This window comes from Narcine bancroftii, chromosome 14 (genome assembly GCF_036971445.1).
Source record: "Narcine bancroftii isolate sNarBan1 chromosome 14, sNarBan1.hap1, whole genome shotgun sequence".
NCBI lineage: Eukaryota > Metazoa > Chordata > Chondrichthyes > Torpediniformes > Narcinidae > Narcine > Narcine bancroftii.
The window spans coordinates 7596958-7614098 of NC_091482.1; the positions used below are offsets into that span (position 1 = coordinate 7596958).

Sequence of the window (17141 nt, forward strand, 5' to 3'; positions counted from 1 at the left end):
GCACTTTTACTCGGCTCAACGAGCCATTTTTGTAGTCCACTTTCTACCGACCTGAGGGAGCGGGTTTCTCTCTCCACCGCGGGCCTCTTCGAACAGGTAAGGCCTTCTCCTTCTTCCTCCGTTGTCTTCTCTTCCTCTCTTCTTACCGTTGATTTCGATTTTTCTTTTTTTGTCGCCATCTTCTTTCCACCTTTATACTCACTTTTCTTTAACTTTTATTTCTGTGCCTTTGTGTTTTCCTTTGTTTTTTCCGACTTTTCTGGAGAGGGCTGGAGTTCACCGTCCGGCCACTACTCCATCACGTGACTCCCTCCGATGATATCCTCCTTCAAGGTCCATCTGAGACCATTGCCTCAGAGGCACCTGATCTGTTAATCTCCTCCCTCAGGGGACAGGTCTGGGCAATTAACATTGATAAGGTGCAGTGTCCTCCCCAGAATATCCTCTTTCTCTGAATACCATGGCACTCAAACCAAAGAGATATTCCCGAGACTGTCAAGATCAAACATTGAATTTTTCCATTTTCTATCTACCCAATTCCATGATCGTCTGTAAATTGTGTTTCATACTTCCCCACGCTGGCTGCAAATTGTGCAGTTGTTTTTGACCTGCAAAAGGTAGTGGACTCGTGCCAAGGATGTCACAGGCAAGACCCTCCCACCATTGAGAACATGAGCAGCAGCAATCATCATGGATCCACACCACCCAGCACACGCTCTGTTCTCGCTGCTGCCATCAGGAAAGATGCCACAGGACTCGCCCCACCAGGTTCAGGAACTGCTGCTACTCCTCCACCATCAGTCTCTTCAACAAACTCAATCAGGGACTCATTTACAGACTCATACTTCGCTCATTATTTATTTCTGAATATTTATGCTTCTGTATTTGCACAGTTGACTTACAGTTTTTTTTTATTTACAGTTTACAGTTACCAGTAATTAGAAAGTCTGCCTTTCCCACAGAAAAAGAATCTCAGGGTTGTACATGATGTCATCCATGTATTCTGAAAATAAATTTGAACTTGGCCAAATTTACTGCTGATACTACGATAGGTGAAACAGACAAATCGTAAGAAGGTTTGCTGAAGAGTCTGCAAAGCAATATTGATAGGTTCAGTGAGTATCCAAATATAATTGCCAAGTGCAAAATAATGTGGTTTATACCAGCAATTTTCAACTTCTTTTTGTCTACGCCCCCTTAGGACTCTGCTCAACATTCATGGCCACCCCCTTCCCCATGAAGCAGTTTTGGATTCTTCCAAACAGTTCTTCTCTCTGACTGACTACACAAAAACATTTAAAATATTGATGTTACGCGAGGTGAAAAGAACAGGCTTTTACTTAAATTCCGCCCCCCCCCCACCCCCGCCTCGCCCGGGCAACCATTGGGAATGGCTGGTTTATTCCAAGTTATCGGCAATGGAAAGAAGGATTAAAAATATTGTTGAAGTAGAGAGGTGAGTTCTCGTACACGCATCTTGGACAGTTAGTCTGCAGGTACCACTCAGATGAGATGATGAAGTAATAATTTAGTGTACTGAAAATTCTCTTGCTTGCTGCAGCTTCGTCACTCTAAAATATACAAAAGAACAATATGCTGGCCTTCATTGTGAAAAGAATGTTAGTGTAAAAGAGATGTCTTCCACAAGTCTACAAGACGTTGGTGAGAATAATCTGGAATGCTGTTTAACAAGAGACATACTTTCATTCTATCTTGTTCAGAGAATATCCAAGGTTCAAGATTCCTTTATTGTCATGTATGTAATTAAGCAGGTGCAATATTACACATTTGTTTTATTCGCAGAAATTGCCTGGTGCCTCTTACAGACAAAAAGAAGCAAAGGAGACTCCCGTCAGAGACACTGAGTGTCTATCAATTCGCCTCCAGCGTTCCCACAGCCACGCAGACTTCAGTCCAAACCACCGGCAACCTGAGCTCCAGATCGCAACCTCCGACACGGTCAGGAAGCCTTCAGTGCCCTCAGCACCCTGGTTCCAATACCTGGTACCCCTTCAGCCAGTCTCAGGCCAGTCTCCAGCCTGGTGCGAGTCCTTTGACCGCAGTCGCCAGCAGCCCACACCCTGCTCGGTTCCTCACCTCGAGCTGCCAACAGCCCGCCGCCTGTGTGTTCTTCAGCCACAGAGCCCCTCACTGGTCTGCTGCTGTGGTCACTGTCCCATGGGTCACCTCCTCCTCAAACAAGGGGTGGTCTCCCCATTTTATGGTACCCTGCACTAATCCTCTGCTTCCCCAGGGTGCAACCCCTTGAGGCCGCTGCCATCTTGGGCCCAGACCCCAAGGTCACAGGATTTTAAAGTAAACGAATGCTGGCTCCTTTAACAGGAGAAAGAGGTCCGTGACAAGAAAGGACTTCCATGTCCTGCTGCTCTCACCGATAGCTACCAAGGGATTGATTTTTAATGCTATTTCGTTTAAGCACAGAAAATGGGCATCACAAAATGAAAAGGTTGCTTACCTGTCACCTATGGGCCAGAAGGTTTCAGCACGAGTTGGACAACTCGTGAGGTTCCAGAGGTTTGGATACAGAAACCTAGGCTGCACCGGTCCCTCCACCCTGAATGGTACACGTCTGGTCGCACTCCCAAACTCCCCTTGCCCATGAACGGGCTCACTGATGTGTCTCCCCATCGGGACCTGGAGCACGGCGGTGGTCTAAACATTTGCGCTGCACCGCAGTGTGACGGAGGACTGTTGGCTGTTGGATGTTGGATGCAGAAGGCCCTGTGGCTCTCAATCGTCACCATTTAATGGGATCTTTCCATGTGCAACTTGCTGCACTTCCCACATTAGTAAAATCACCATTCGTTATTTGGCTTATGAGTCACAGATGAGAAACAAACCGGTATAAAAATTAAAAATTAAACAGAAAGCACAGGAAACGCTCGGCAGGTCAGTTGGTCTCTTCAGTAAAAGGAACACAGTTTGTATTTCCATCTGAAATGAGCACGAAAAAATGTGTCCGTTTTAAGATGCAGAGAAGGTAGGACAGGGGATGGATGTGCAAAGGAAATAGCTCTGACAGGGTGAGACCACATAGGTTAATGTGGCAGAGATATGTGTAAGAATAAACAAATATTGTGTGTATAGATTGACAAATGGAAGAAAGTGCAGATTATGAATGTTGCTGGTTTTGTGACATGATTACAACGGGGTCCATGTGAAATGGCCACTGAAGGGAGGTTCATTAGGACGATGCCCAGTATTTTTTTTACTCGCATCAGTATTAGAGAGCAGCGAAACGCACAAGTTTAAATGGATTTTTAATCAGCATCGCTGTGCGACTTTTCAACATTTATTCATGGAAGGTCGGGCATCTTGACCTTTGATTGCCTTTGAACTGAGTGCCGAGCTCAGCCTTTTCAAGCTGACACGCACATTACATTTGGTGTGGTGTGATATATCGACAAGGCTGGGTGCCGACGGAAGATTTCTTTCCCAAGACACAAATTTATTTCCCTTTACAACAATCCAATACTGGATTTTAATTTAATTAATTAAAATTAAATTACTGTGGGACTTGAATGCAGTTTTCCAGATTATTAGCCCACACCTCAGGATCCCTGGAAAAGCAGTAACCCACAATTTAACCCCAACGATTCACAGCGTTTGTAAAAGGAGACTGTTTGGCCCACTTTTCCTGTGCTGACTCATTTTAAGGGGCACTTACAATGTTTTTGTGCAGGAAATAGGAGCAGGAGCCGGCCATCCGGCCTGTCGCGCCTGCTCCGCCGTTCAGTGAGATCATGGCGGATCTGACGATAGGCTCATCTCCCTCTACCTGCCTTTTCTCCCGTACTCCTTAATTCCCCTGCAGTAAAACACAAGCGTTTGCGGACACCGTGGTCAAGCAGGGTGCTTTAGAGAGCAATGATTAAGATACATAAACAACATTTTGGGTTTGAGCTCTTCATCAAGGGATGAGCAAAATGCTGGCAGCTGCTCAAACAAAGTGGTGGGGGAGGAGCACCATCCCAATGGCAATCAGTGGATAAGGGAGGGAGGGCACACCAGCAAACAGGGGGAAGGCTCTGTCAATAAGTGGTCTTTCTGCCTGGCCCACGGGATAAAGAATCTCTGGGTTGCATGTGACGTAATGTATGTACTCTGACAATAAATCTGAAATCTACCTTAGAACCATAGAATATTATAGCACAGAAGCAGGCCCCTTTGGCCCTTCTAGTCTGTGCTGAACCACTTTTTTTTTTTAACCTAGTTCCACTGAGCTGCACCCAGTCCATAGCCCTCCCATCCATGTACTTGTCCAGATTCTTCTTAAATGTTAAAATTGAGCCGGCATTCACCACCTCAGCTGGCAGCCCATTCCACACTCCCACCACTCCCTGTGTGAAGAAGGCCCCCCCACTGAAATTTCCCCCTTTCACTCTTAACCCATGTCCTATGGTTTGTATCTCAGTTACCCTCCGTGGAAAAACATTTACTCTGTCTGTCCCCCTCATAATTTTAAATACCTCTATCAAATCTCCCCTCGTTCTGCTCCAGGGAATGAAGTCCGAACCAGTTCAACCTTTCGCTGTAACTCAGGTAATGTTATCTATGCGCTTCATAATTTTATATGTCTCTATAAGTTCCCCTCTCATTCTTCTAAATTGCAGCGAGTTCAGGCCCAGGCGATTCAATCTCTCTTCAACAGGCTCACCCCCTCATCTCTGGAATCAACCCGAGCTGGAATCAATCATTGTGAGGGGTACTTGCAATGTTTCCTGTGCTGACTCATTGTAACGAGCACTCAATCTGCTACACTCTGCTGTGCTTAGCCCATGAGCTTTCAATTTATTTTTGCCCTTTACAACTACAGATAGATCCAGATTCTTTATTGCAAGTTGAATCAGCCTCCACTTTATTCAGGCATTGTGTTCCAGACGGTAACAATACTTGCCTAGCGCTGAGATTTCTGCAGGATGGAGATAGATAGTGCACCTTACACATGGGTCTGAATGACAAGGTGCGATGGATGTGATTAACGTCTTTTTCCCATTCCTGCCTTACTTAAGTTATGTAAATCAATGCTGTTGTGATCTTTCTCCTACAGAAGAAGAGAATCATGTGCCTCGCAGGCAATTAGAATAAAGGAATTATTTTGCAGTTCTGAAGCAAAATTACAGAATTAAGAGCCTGGTATAAGTTATAATTGCAATGATTGTCAAAGATGAATCGAAAAACACTACAAGACTAAAAAGGTACTTAACTGCAGAGAAAAAGGGTTCGGCAATGATGACAATAAATTACATGCTGAAATATTGAGATTCTAAGTATAGACCATAAATTCATGATTACTGAAAGACTTCAGGATGGCTCTTGGGGAGGAAAAGTCACCCATTTATTTAAAGGAAACACATTCTGGATTACTCAGAAATGTGGCAGGTCTGTGGTTGTTTCAGGACATCACAGCCTGGGGCATACAAATGGGCTCACCATCTAGACCAATGGTTTTCAAACTGCCCCCTAAACTCACATTCCATAGATATTCTGTGATTAGTAAGGGATTACTTAAGGTGGAAAAGAAAAGGTTTGAAAACCACTGTTTTAATCGTACCTAATTGACTCATTATGTGAACAGTTTCATAGCTCCAAAGGAAATGGTCCAATGACAATTTTTCTCAAGCAAAATGTTTCAGTAACAATTGGGTCTAGAATAATGATTCTCAACCTTCCCTTCCCTCTCATATGCCACCTTAAGCAATCCCTTACTAATCACATAACACTGATGGCATTGGGATTACTAAAAGTGGAATGTGAGCTCAGAGGGGCACTTTGAAAACCACTCATATAAACCATCCATTCTCAACAGGGGCCACAGCACATTTAATTAATGTACTTTATGTAGTCGGTAGGAGAGAGGACAAGAATAAACCAATCTCACATAGTCAAAACAAGGTTGAATGGCTGATTTAGAGCATTATCAAGGATACTGATCCTCCGACCAAGATCCAGGTATTAATTCTACACGGACAGTCTCAGGTAACGTTCCTTCTCTCTTCTACCAGGGTGCTTCCATTCTTCCGTCTTTCCCTCTACCTCCCCCCTTGCCGTTTGTCTCCTTTCCCACCCATTCTCACACCCTCTCTCTAATTTGTCCCATCTATTTCTGCCCACTGGATTTCTCCCCACACACCCCCCCCCCATGGGGTCTCATTGTACCACCATTGTCACCTTTTCTTTGCAGATTTCAGCACCGGTAGCCTTTGTCCCTGTCTCATCTTCATCCACCTCTTCTCCCCTTACCTCTCTATCCCCCTTTATCTGGCACCTGCCTAACAACTGCCCCCCCCGATAAGACTTGTTCTGACATCGACCCTGGTGACATGCAAGAACCAAGGCAATTCTCTCCCTCTGCTCTGTCTGGGGAGTTGAGGAGGGTTGAGAGCAGAAGTGCGGGAAATGGAGGAGGCGCAAGTGAGGGGTGTGTCAGCCACAGTGAAGGGGAGGATTATCAGGTCACTCTGATTTCAGATTTATTGTCAATGTACATAGATGATATCACATACAACTCTGAGATTCTTTTTCCTATGGGTGAGGCAGAATTACCACTTATTGGTAATGCAAATAAACCTGTACACAACATACACATGTAAACAAATTTTAAAAATGTAAACAAACTGACTATGCACTGCAGAGAGGAAAAAAATCAATAAAGTGCACAAGTAAGAGTCCTTAAATGAGTGCCCGATTGAATTTGTCATTGAGGAGTCTGATGGTGGAGGGGTAGCAGCTGTTCCTGAACCTGGTGATGCGAGTCTTGTGGCCCCTATACCTCTTCCCTGATGGTTTGTAGTAGAGAACACAGCGTGTGCTGGGTGGTGTGGATCCTTGATGATTGCTGCTGCTCTCTGACAGCAGCGTTCCCTGTAGATGTTCTCGATGGTGGGGAGGGTTTTGCCTGTGATGACCTGGGCTGTGACCACCATCTTTTGCAGGGCTTTACACTCAGGAGTATTGGTCTCCCCATACCAGGCTGTGATGCAGCCGGTCAGCACACTCTCTACCACACATCGGTAGAAATTTGCCAGGGTATTCGATGTCATTTCAAACCTCCGCAAACTCCTGAGGAAGTAGAGACGCTGACGTGTTTTCTTCATGACACCATTCATGTGTTGGGTCCAGGAAAGATCCTCCAAGATAGTGACTCCCAAGAACTTTAATTTTCTTGTCCTCTCCACCTCTGATCCCCCAATGATCACTGGATCGTACACCTCTGGTTTTTCCTTCCTGAAGCCAACAATCAGCTGCTTGGTTTTGGTGACATTGAATGCGATTGACTTTGAGTTGTTGGTGGACCATTCAGCCAAGTTTTATTCTTCCTCCTGTACGCTGACTCATCAGCCCTTTTTATACAACTGTCTACCGTGGTATCTCAGGAAATTTGTAGATGGCATTGTCATAGGTGTATAGCGAGTAGTGCAAAGGGCTAAGTACGCAGCCCTGTGGTGCTCTGGTACTGTTGGAAATTGTGGAGGAGATGTTTTACTAATCCCCACTGATTGTGGTCTGGAGGTGAGGAAATCCACGATCTAATTTCACAATGGGGAAATTCTTGGAATTCGTTGTTCAGATTTGAGGAGCGGATGGTGTTAAATGTTGAACTGTAGTCGATAAAGAGCTTCCTGATCTATGTTACTTTGGTGTCCAGGTGTTCCAGAGCTTTGTGTAGAGCCTGTGAGATGGCATCTGTTGTAGACCTGTTGCCATGAGAGATGAATTGGAATGGATCCATATCTCCACTCAGACAGAAGCTGGTACGCTTCAACACCATCCTTTCAAATACCATCGCTGGTCGATAGTCACTTAGGCAGGTTACCACACTCTTCTTGGGCACCGGTTTGAAACAGGTGGGTACCAAGCCCTGCCAAAGTTGACTTGCTGATTTCGGGACAGAACACTCTGTTTTCTTCCACTGGTTATAAAGAGTTTTGGGCTGAACTGCAGTTGTGAATAGCATAATATTAAGTTCATCGTTGGCTTTGTTCTTGTCACTGATTGAATCATGGACTTTTATCAATGGCACAAAAGGAGAGAAAAAATATTTTGTTTGGTAGCAACAAGCTGGTAAATGATTCACCACACACTCAACTCACTGGAGAGATATATATGCCACCTTCAAAACTGAACTGGTTTAGCAGCTGATATCCAAATATTAGCGGGTTTGTTCACTGATAATAAAATAGTAGCTGTCAAAAAGAACTTGTTATCGTACTTAGAGAAGCTTTTATAATTAAAGGACTGAACATTCATTGGTAAAATCATTCCTTGCATAAAATTTCTTGGTACTTACAATGTAATTAGTCTAAATGTAACACTCATGACTCATTGTCCCTGAAACACACAATCCCTTCCTGATCATCAGCTCATATTTGCAAAGCCTTCCTGTGCATTAGGGAGTGTGCCTTTATTAGGGAGGAATTGATGAATGCTTTCAGAGAGGTTGACGTACAGTAGAGAAGGGAAAGAAAATCTATTTCTATCATGACAAATAGATGGTGGCAAAAAATGGTAAAGGGTCCAGGTCTGGCGCCTTTACCCAAGGAAAGGTTTCAGTTCACCATGCCGATTCCTGAGATAGTGGTGGGGCAGGGGGGGGGGGGGAGGGGGGGAGCAGAATCGTCCTAGGAGAAGAGACCTTATCTCCTGAGATTAGAAGAATGAGGGATGATGTCAGTGAAACAGATAAAAGTTTTACAGAGCTTGACACAGAAAATGGATGGATGACGTTTCTCCAAGACCAGGATGTTTGAGGGAATCAGGACAAAGAGGAGAAGAAATGCCTTCGCCTAGAGAATGGTGAGTCTTTGTATTCTCTATCTGAGAGGGCCATGGAAATACAGTACATAAGAGACGGCGTCCACAGGACCATTCGAGCAGCAGAGAGGATTACTGCGGGTGTCCCCCACCCACCCCACCATCGACATGATCTCCCAGGATGATAGTCTGAAGAGGATTTGGAAAATCCTTGAGGATCTCTAATGTTTGCACAGCATGTTTCAGCAACTCTCATTGGGAAAGAGATGCAGGAGAATCACAGCTAGCACCACCAGACTTCTTCCCATGGGCAGTGGGACTAGTGAATTGTTCATGCAAACCCTCTGAGATTCCACTGTCGACTTAGCAATAATTATTTATTTTTATAATCTGTATATATGTTCAGCATATGAATCGGATGTGCGCTCTATCTATATTGTGTTTGCATGTTAGACTTGAACTTGAAAGATTCTTAAACTGTAAAGGAGACGAAGTTCCTGGCATTACTAGAAACTGGCATTGAGAGCAAACATCATCCTTGATCTTGGTTTTGGTGACATTGAATGCGATTGACTTTGAGTTGTTGGGGAAAAGTGGGCTCCTTCCTACATGGCATGATATGTAGGAGTGGAATTAGGCCGTTCGGCCCATCAGACCCACCCTGATATTCTATCATGATTTACTAATCTCTTCAACTCCATTCTCCTGGATGATTGATGAACTAACTGCTAGGTGTACCAATTTTAAATGCACGTATTCTTTAACTTATTTATTTTCTGCTATTTATTTTGCTGGTTGCTTGAGTATGCCAGTTGTTTGAATTCTGGACAACAGGAGTTTTACTGTAATATAAAAAATGCACATGATAAGCTTCAACTTTTGTCTGTCGCAAGGCAAAGAGTCACCGTGAGAATTGGCTGGCGCCCCTAACAATAAGAGAAGAAAAAGGAAATGAGAGTCCCTTCAGAGACACCTCCGGCGCTCCTGCAGCCTATTCAAACTATCAGCAAACCGAGCTCCGGATCCAAACCCCCAATGCGATCAGGAAGCCTTCAGTGACCGAGACCCTTTGGGAGCCTTTCTTCTCCTCAGCACCCTCTCGAATCCCTGTTTTGATATCTGGTTCTCATGAGCAAGTCTCCAGCAGCCTGCAGACTGTGCGAGTCCTTCGACTGCAAGTCTGCGGGTCCTTTAGATGTTGAGCCCCTCGCTGGTTCACCACCTTCTTGCCTGTGATGTACTGGGCTGTGTCCATTACCCTTTGCAGGGCTTTCCACTCAGAGGAATTGGTGCCAGTCAGCACACTTTCAAGTCAAGTTATTGTCATCTGTCTGTAGAAGTACAACCGAACGAAACAACATTCTCTGGTCCTCAGTACAAAACATGCAGACATACAACCAGACACAACACACATACAGACTAGCAGTACATATGCAGGACCAAGTATTTCATCTATACAAATAAATATCTGCACAAATATAAATAAATATTGTTTCGCGAATATGAGAGTCTCGGAGGGCGAGTGTGAGCAGTTCCTTTGGTCGTTCAGCATCTTCACTGCCCGTGGGAAGAAGCTGTTCCTCTGCCTGGTGGTGCCAGGCTCCTGTATCTCTTCCCCGACGGGAGCAACTGAAAGATGCTGTGTACGGGGTGGAAGGGGCCCTCAATAATGTTCCTGGTCCTCCTGAAGTCCACGATCATCTCCTTCACCTTGTCCATGTTGAGACTTGTGCTGTAACTCTTGCACCATTTCACGAGATTTTCCACCTCTTCTCTGAAGTGCGACTCATCGTTGTTGCTGATGAGGCCAACTACGGTTGTATCATCCACAAACTTGATGTCACTGTTGGAGCTGGATCTGCCGATGCAGTCGGGGGGTAGGGGGGGGTCAGTCGCGTGAACAGGAACAAGCTGAGCACACAGCTCATACTCAGCGTGATGGTTTCCACGACACATCTGCAGAAGGTTGCCATGGTTTCGGATGCCATACCGAACCTCCGCAAACACCAGTTGATGTTGAGGCACTGACGTGCTTTTTTCATTCGTTCAGCTTGTCTTCCTCAGTGCTCCTGTATGAGAGGGAATGTTGGAGTCCCAGTCTTTTCCCCAGTGACCCCTGTTGGGCCCACCATTGTTTGTTTGTTTGCTGGTTGAGACCAGTGTTAGGTCTGTATGATTCAGGTGCACTCAGACCAGCTTCTCTCACTCCACTCTTTCAACCCTGAAGCAACACACGAGATTCTGGAGGAACTCAGCAGACCAGGCAGCATCCATGGGAAGCAATAGCCAGTTGACATTTTAGCGTGAATCACTGACAGTCTATTGCTTTCCATTAATGCTGCCTGACTTGCTGTGTTTGTTTGCTCCAGTCTTCCTGCACTTGCACACTCCTTGTTTGCCTTCATCTGACTCACTGATGCCCATACACAGTCCAACAACATCCACTGCACTCATCACACTTCTCTTTTATAATTTTTATTCCTCTCTTCACATTACACCATGGCCTTGGCTCTCCTCTGTCCCCGAACAATCCTTCAGCTAAACAACCAAAAATCTCTTGAGCCAGCAGCTCAGGACAGGGAAAAAAAAACTACAGAGTCGTTATCTCGTCCTGAGACATCACGGACACCCATCTTCATGCCACTAAGGTCATCTACAAGAGGTGGTGTCTTAAGAAAGCAGCCTCTATCCTCAAAGACCCCCACCACCCAGGCCATGCCCTCCTCACTCTGTTACCATCGGGAAGGAGGTACAGGAGCATGAAGACGAGCACCCAGCGGCACAAGGACACCTTCTTCCCCACCGCCATCAGATTCCTGAAAGAACAATGAACCACAGACACTGCCTTACTTTGTCTTGTACTTTTTAAACATTTATTTTGAAATTTGGTCCAATAGAAATATTTGTGCTGTGATTCTGCTCCAAAACAATGAATTTTGTTCTCTGTTCATGGCAATAAATACTGATTCACGTAATTTCTCCGCCACTGGTGAACAGACTCTGAAGTATAAAAGCACAAAGCTGGAGAAACTCAGCAGGGTCAAGCAGTGTCCCTTAGGTAGCAATGGTAAAAATACAGAACCGACCTTTCGGGCCTGAGCCCTTCAGCAAGGTAACGTGGCTGCGGATCCATTTTGGGAGAGGACATGGTCGTAGAGCTTGAGAGCAGCACGGATTACAGATGGGGAGCAGTGAGAGAGAATCCTGCAAACTCCCTTTGCAGAGCAAAGGAGAACTTCTTCCGGGTGGGCATCCCTCAAAGAGATTTCATAGAAAATGTGCAGTAGTCAGAAATAAAACTTGAAAATCTACAGACACTGTGGTTGAAGTTAAAACACAGAGCTGGACAAGCTCAGTAGAGTTTCCCCAGGTTTGTGTTAGACTATTTCCGTTAAGAGGAGGAAAGATTAAAACAAGAGGACATGAGTTAAGAATTAAGGGGCAGAGGTTTAGAGGTAACATGAGGGGGAATTTCTTTAATCAGAGAGTGGTAGCCGTGTGGAATGAGCTTCCGGGAGAAATAGTGGCGGCGGAGTCAATTGTATTATTTAAGAAAAGGTTGGACAGGTATATGGATGAGAAGAAGATGGAGGGTTATGGGCATTGTGCAGGGAGGTGGGACTAGAGAGGGGTGTTTGGTTCGGTGCTGACTAGAAGGGCCTAATGGCCTGTTTCCGTACTGTAATTGTTATGTTATGTTACTTCAACCACGGTTTCTGCAGATTTTTGTGTTTTACTTCAGACTCTGAACTGTGTGGGTTCTAAGCTTCTCGGAACCTATGGGATGAGCTCAGAGATAGGCAACCTAGTCAACACTGATGAGTTGGGCCGAAGGGCCTGTGTCCGTGCTGCATGACTCCATGCCTCTCTTTTGCCCCTCCCCCCTACTTTGAGTTGTGGAAGCAACATCTCTGTCCAAGCTCACTCACTCACGTAACTCAATATTAAAATGTGCAGTGTTTTACCACTTTAAAGATCTATACACGTTCGGTGCAGCTATTATTCGTCAAAGCATTTGCCGAAATAACATCGCACAGGAGTAATGGCCAGTTCTGTGGGAAGTTACAGCCACTGGGACCTCAGCCTTCATGTTAGTGACAAGAAGCCAACGGCTTTGGAGCAAGAGGGCAGGTGGAAATGAAAGGAATCGGTGAGCAAAGGAAAGTAAAGCAAGAATTGAGGCTTGCAACTGATTGAAGTGTGAGAGCGAGTGATGAAGTCTTCGGGCTGTTGTTTCCCAAGGGCGAGTTGGATCCCAGGATAAAAGATGAATTGTTACACCCTCCAAGCCACTTCAGAAAGAAAGACAAAGCGCAAACTGATCCACTGTCTAAATCCGTTCATACGAGCGATCTTGGAGCTGGACCAGGCATTGATCCTGTACCTGGGTTTGTGGATGAAACAGGAAATGGGCCGGCATTTGAACGGCTCCTTCCTGAGCCTTGGGTTACATCTGGTGCCCGGCTTGCAGACGAGCAGTCAGATCCCGAAAGGGAAAGGGCAAAGTGTTCATGGCTGAACAGTAGGATTCAGAGATCCCACCATGGTGGAGGGTTAAAAATAATGAGGATTCTCGGAGTATCAGTCCTACTTATGCCAAAGGATCTTTATTCACATCCATTTATAAGAAGAGTCTGAACATGATGTCCAAATCCTACTGAAACTCTGCCCCTCCATCCCCTTTCATATTTTAGTGTCCGTCTAGAAGCCTTTTCTTTAAAATATTTTCATTTGTAGCGGCAGCTACACTGCTACTGAAAGAACACACAACCAGACGGGTTGAGCTCAGTGAGCAGAAAAAAACTGGTTTATTGCTGGCTGCTGGGCTGGACTTGTACTCCCAGCCCGGACCTGGCTGAGAACTGCACTGGGGGGCGTCGACATCACTCGGGCGTCATGTGGTCCCCCAGCGCGGGCTTCTGAGTCCGGTGCTGAGAAGAAGGGGAAACCCCCGACGGCACCATTTTGGCCAGCTGCCCCGCCACATGGATTACAAGTGGGGCCGGTTCACCTGCCTAGTGGCATGCTGCCACACATATATTTTTACAATTAAAAAAAACTGAACAATACAATTATGGAATGTGCTACAGGACGAGGAAAAGAAGCTCCAGTAATGATCATATGTACAAATTCAAAAACACAGTCCCGATGATACAATAAAACATAACAAGAGAAAAAAAAGAGTTTCTAAACCCCTTCCCCTCAGCAAGGTTGAGAATTAATGGAAGTGGAGAGAGGGACAGCACAATTGTTGAGGTTATGACAGTGGTCCACGAACGAGCCCCATATCGTTTGAAATTTAATATTTGAATCGATGATAGCCTATCTAATTTTTTTTCCAGATTTAAACAAGACATAATATCCCTTAGCCAATGTGCATGTTTAGATGGGGCGCTAGCTTTCCGTTTAATCAAAATCGCAAGTCTGGCCATCAACGAAGAAAAAGATAGAATGTGACATTGAATCGAAGTTAGTAACACATCAGTGTCTCGGAGTGTTCAAACAAGACCTATTAAAGATCTTGAAATTGAGAAATTCCGATAACGTTTGAAAAATTTCCTTAGAAGCCTTTTAAACACTATTATTGAATCAGTTTCCTCAGTTTAACATCCCCTGTGAAAGGTGGTGTAACATTCCCACCCTGCTGACCAGGATAAAGGAGATAAACCTTGTTTTAATTGGTCAACAAAATTAACTGAAATATAAGCGCTCACACAAAGCGAGTGCAGAACCCTGAATATTTCCGTGCGATGAATTAAACAACATAATTTATGTGAAAATGTGAATTATGCATCAGATAGTTGGGTAATTATCTTCTAACATCCAGATATTAAGTCAGCATGTGGCCTGCTCTGTGCAGTTTCGTAAGAACTTTGACCCCACTGGCCGACATCCTGAATGGAGCCAGAATAATGGGATGAAAGACATTGTGTTCTGGCAAATCAGGATTTAGCCCACTGTAAACCAGTGAAGAAAATGCAAGTCCACTGTGCAGGGTGCTTGAGATATGAAGCTAATTAGCAATGTATCCCTGAGAGGCAAGAAAGACTGATCTCACTGTTTCAATGGTCCATTGAAGGTTATTTGCTAAAACTGCAGTGAACCAGTGTCCCTTTTGGGGAATGACAGAAAGGAAGGGATATTGTGAAAGGGTGCACACTCTAGAAAAATCCAACACAATTGCAGCATACCCTTAACATGGGAAACAGCCCAAGGTTCTTCCAAGAAGCAGAACCGGTAACCCTGATGCGTGGGCTTGCCGGCACACTCAGGGAGTCAGAAAGGAAGCGTCGGCAGATTGTAGGAGCTTGGAAATAATGCTTGATTTTCTGTCTGGGCCCTCTCCACCGGATGGCATTAACAGCAACTTCACCAGTTTCAACTAGCCTGCTCTCCATTCTCCTTTCTCCCTTGCCTCTCTATTCACCGAGACATCTCCCCCCCCCCCCCCCCCCACCTTCTTGCTGCTGCCGTTCATCCCCAGCAGCAGTGTGACAGAGGACTCTCTGACCTGCAGGCTGTTCCCGGGGACGTCCAGAACTGCTAGAAGACCATCAACTTGGTAAAAGATGCCCTTGGGTCTGCCGGAACCCATTGGTCTTCCAGCCCACGGCAATGTCGGTGCGGGAATCCTGCAGAATGGCACATTCTAGGCAGCAGGCGTACGTGCTGAGGGATGCGTTGCGGCCAATGCAAGAGTATTGTGGGGAAGGACCACAGTCTAGAGTCCTCTCATTACCAGGCATAGAGGGGCTGAGGCCGAGGGGAAGTCCCTCAAACAACAGAGAGGGGAGAAGCGACAAGGTGCCACAGGGGTGGTAACGGTATAAATAGAATCGAGGGTAACAAGGCACAGTGACAGGAATGTATGGACAAGATAGTAAAGATGGGAACAAGCTCCAAACAGTTTTTCCTTTGTAAATAGTTTATTGTGAATAAAGTGTATTTTTGCTAAAGACTGCAGGAGCAAGGGTGTAAGGCAGTGTGTTTGAGTCACAAGGTATACATCTCAGGAGGGTGTACTGGATGATAGACTTGTTGAGGGAAAACGACCACACCTTTGAAGTAACCAGCAATGCTAACCTGCGGGATCTTTAATTTCTGTTTGTTTTACGTACCTGTGTAGATGGAGCAAGAGAGAATTTCGAGGCATCTGCACATTGTCTAAGATGATAAGATCTCATCACCTCAGCTCTCTTTCGCGGTCAGCCCCGTATCGTCAAACAACACCTTCGTTTTTGGCTCTCCCACAAAAGACAATATTTGGAGCACCGTGCACAGTTCTGGTCAACCAGCTGTAGGGAAAGATACCATTCAGTTGGAAAAGGTGTAGAAAAGATTCACGAGAATGTTTCTGGAACTGGTGGGCTTGAACTGGAGAGACTTGGACTCTTCTCCACGGAGAGAGGGGAGAACCTTACAGTGGTGCATAAGATCATGAAGGGCCGAGATAACGTGAATGGTCAGCATCTTTCCCCGGGTTGGGGAGTTGAAAAGTTGAGGGCAGAGATTTAAAAGGAGCTGAAGTGCACCTTTTTCCACAGATTGCGCTAAGTACAGTAAAATAGCAGGGGTTGGCACCACGGTTACCACAACACCTTTATAGCATCAGCAATCAGGACTGGGGTTGAATCCTGCGCTGTCTGTAAGGGGTTTGTATATTCTCCCCGAGCCTGCGTGGGTTTTCCCTGGGGAATCCGGTTTCCTCCCACCGTTTGAAAAGTACCAGGGGGTGTAGGCTAATGGGGTGTAAATTAGGCAGTACAGGCTTGTGGGCTAAAATTATTACTGTGCTGTATGTTTAAATTTATAAAAAACTGGAGATGCCGGATAAGCGAGTTTTCCGGTAGCTTCTTACAATGCCTAACTAATAATAAAAGAATTAAGAATAAAAAATTTTAAAGACAAAAAGACTATACTGTACTTAGACAGAACAAATTTCACTTGCATGAATATATAATCCTTAAAGCATTTTACTTTAATTTCAATCACATTCTTTGAAATCATTTAACCGTCACTGCATCTCAAGTTCCTCCCCCTCCACGGACCCGCCCAAAAGATGACCAATAACATTATAGAAAATTAAGCCCCCCTCCCCAAAATCTAAAGATAAAGGCTTACTAATATACCTATTAATATACTAATAAAGATAAAGACTCTTAATGAGCAGGAATAAGGAGACACTTTAAGAGAGTCACCCCAACGGTGAGCGGCATTGACCAGCTCTTCATGGTTTCACACGACTTTATTTAAACAGCTGATTCAAGCAAAGCCTGACCAAGGCACTCCACTGGTTGAATATTTGCTCCCTTCTCCACCAAAGGTTTACGTGTTACTTAAGAGAACATTTAGTTTTACAAATTTAA

The 17141-nt window shown here is 45.1% G+C and overlaps 1 long non-coding RNA gene across 2 annotated transcripts in view; it reads right to left on the reverse strand.

The window, feature by feature from the left end:
• Positions 1-17141, reverse strand: part of LOC138749493 (uncharacterized) — a 112297-nt gene that overhangs the window by 20660 nt on the left and 74496 nt on the right. The window contains exon 7 of one of the 2 annotated variants that reach the window (XR_011348694.1): positions 15899-16070. The exons of the other annotated variant lie outside the window; for it this stretch is intronic. This is a non-coding gene — a long non-coding RNA (uncharacterized lncRNA). Of the gene's footprint in view, positions 1-15898; positions 16071-17141 lie in introns of those variants that run through there. 2 annotated transcript variants of the gene reach the window in all.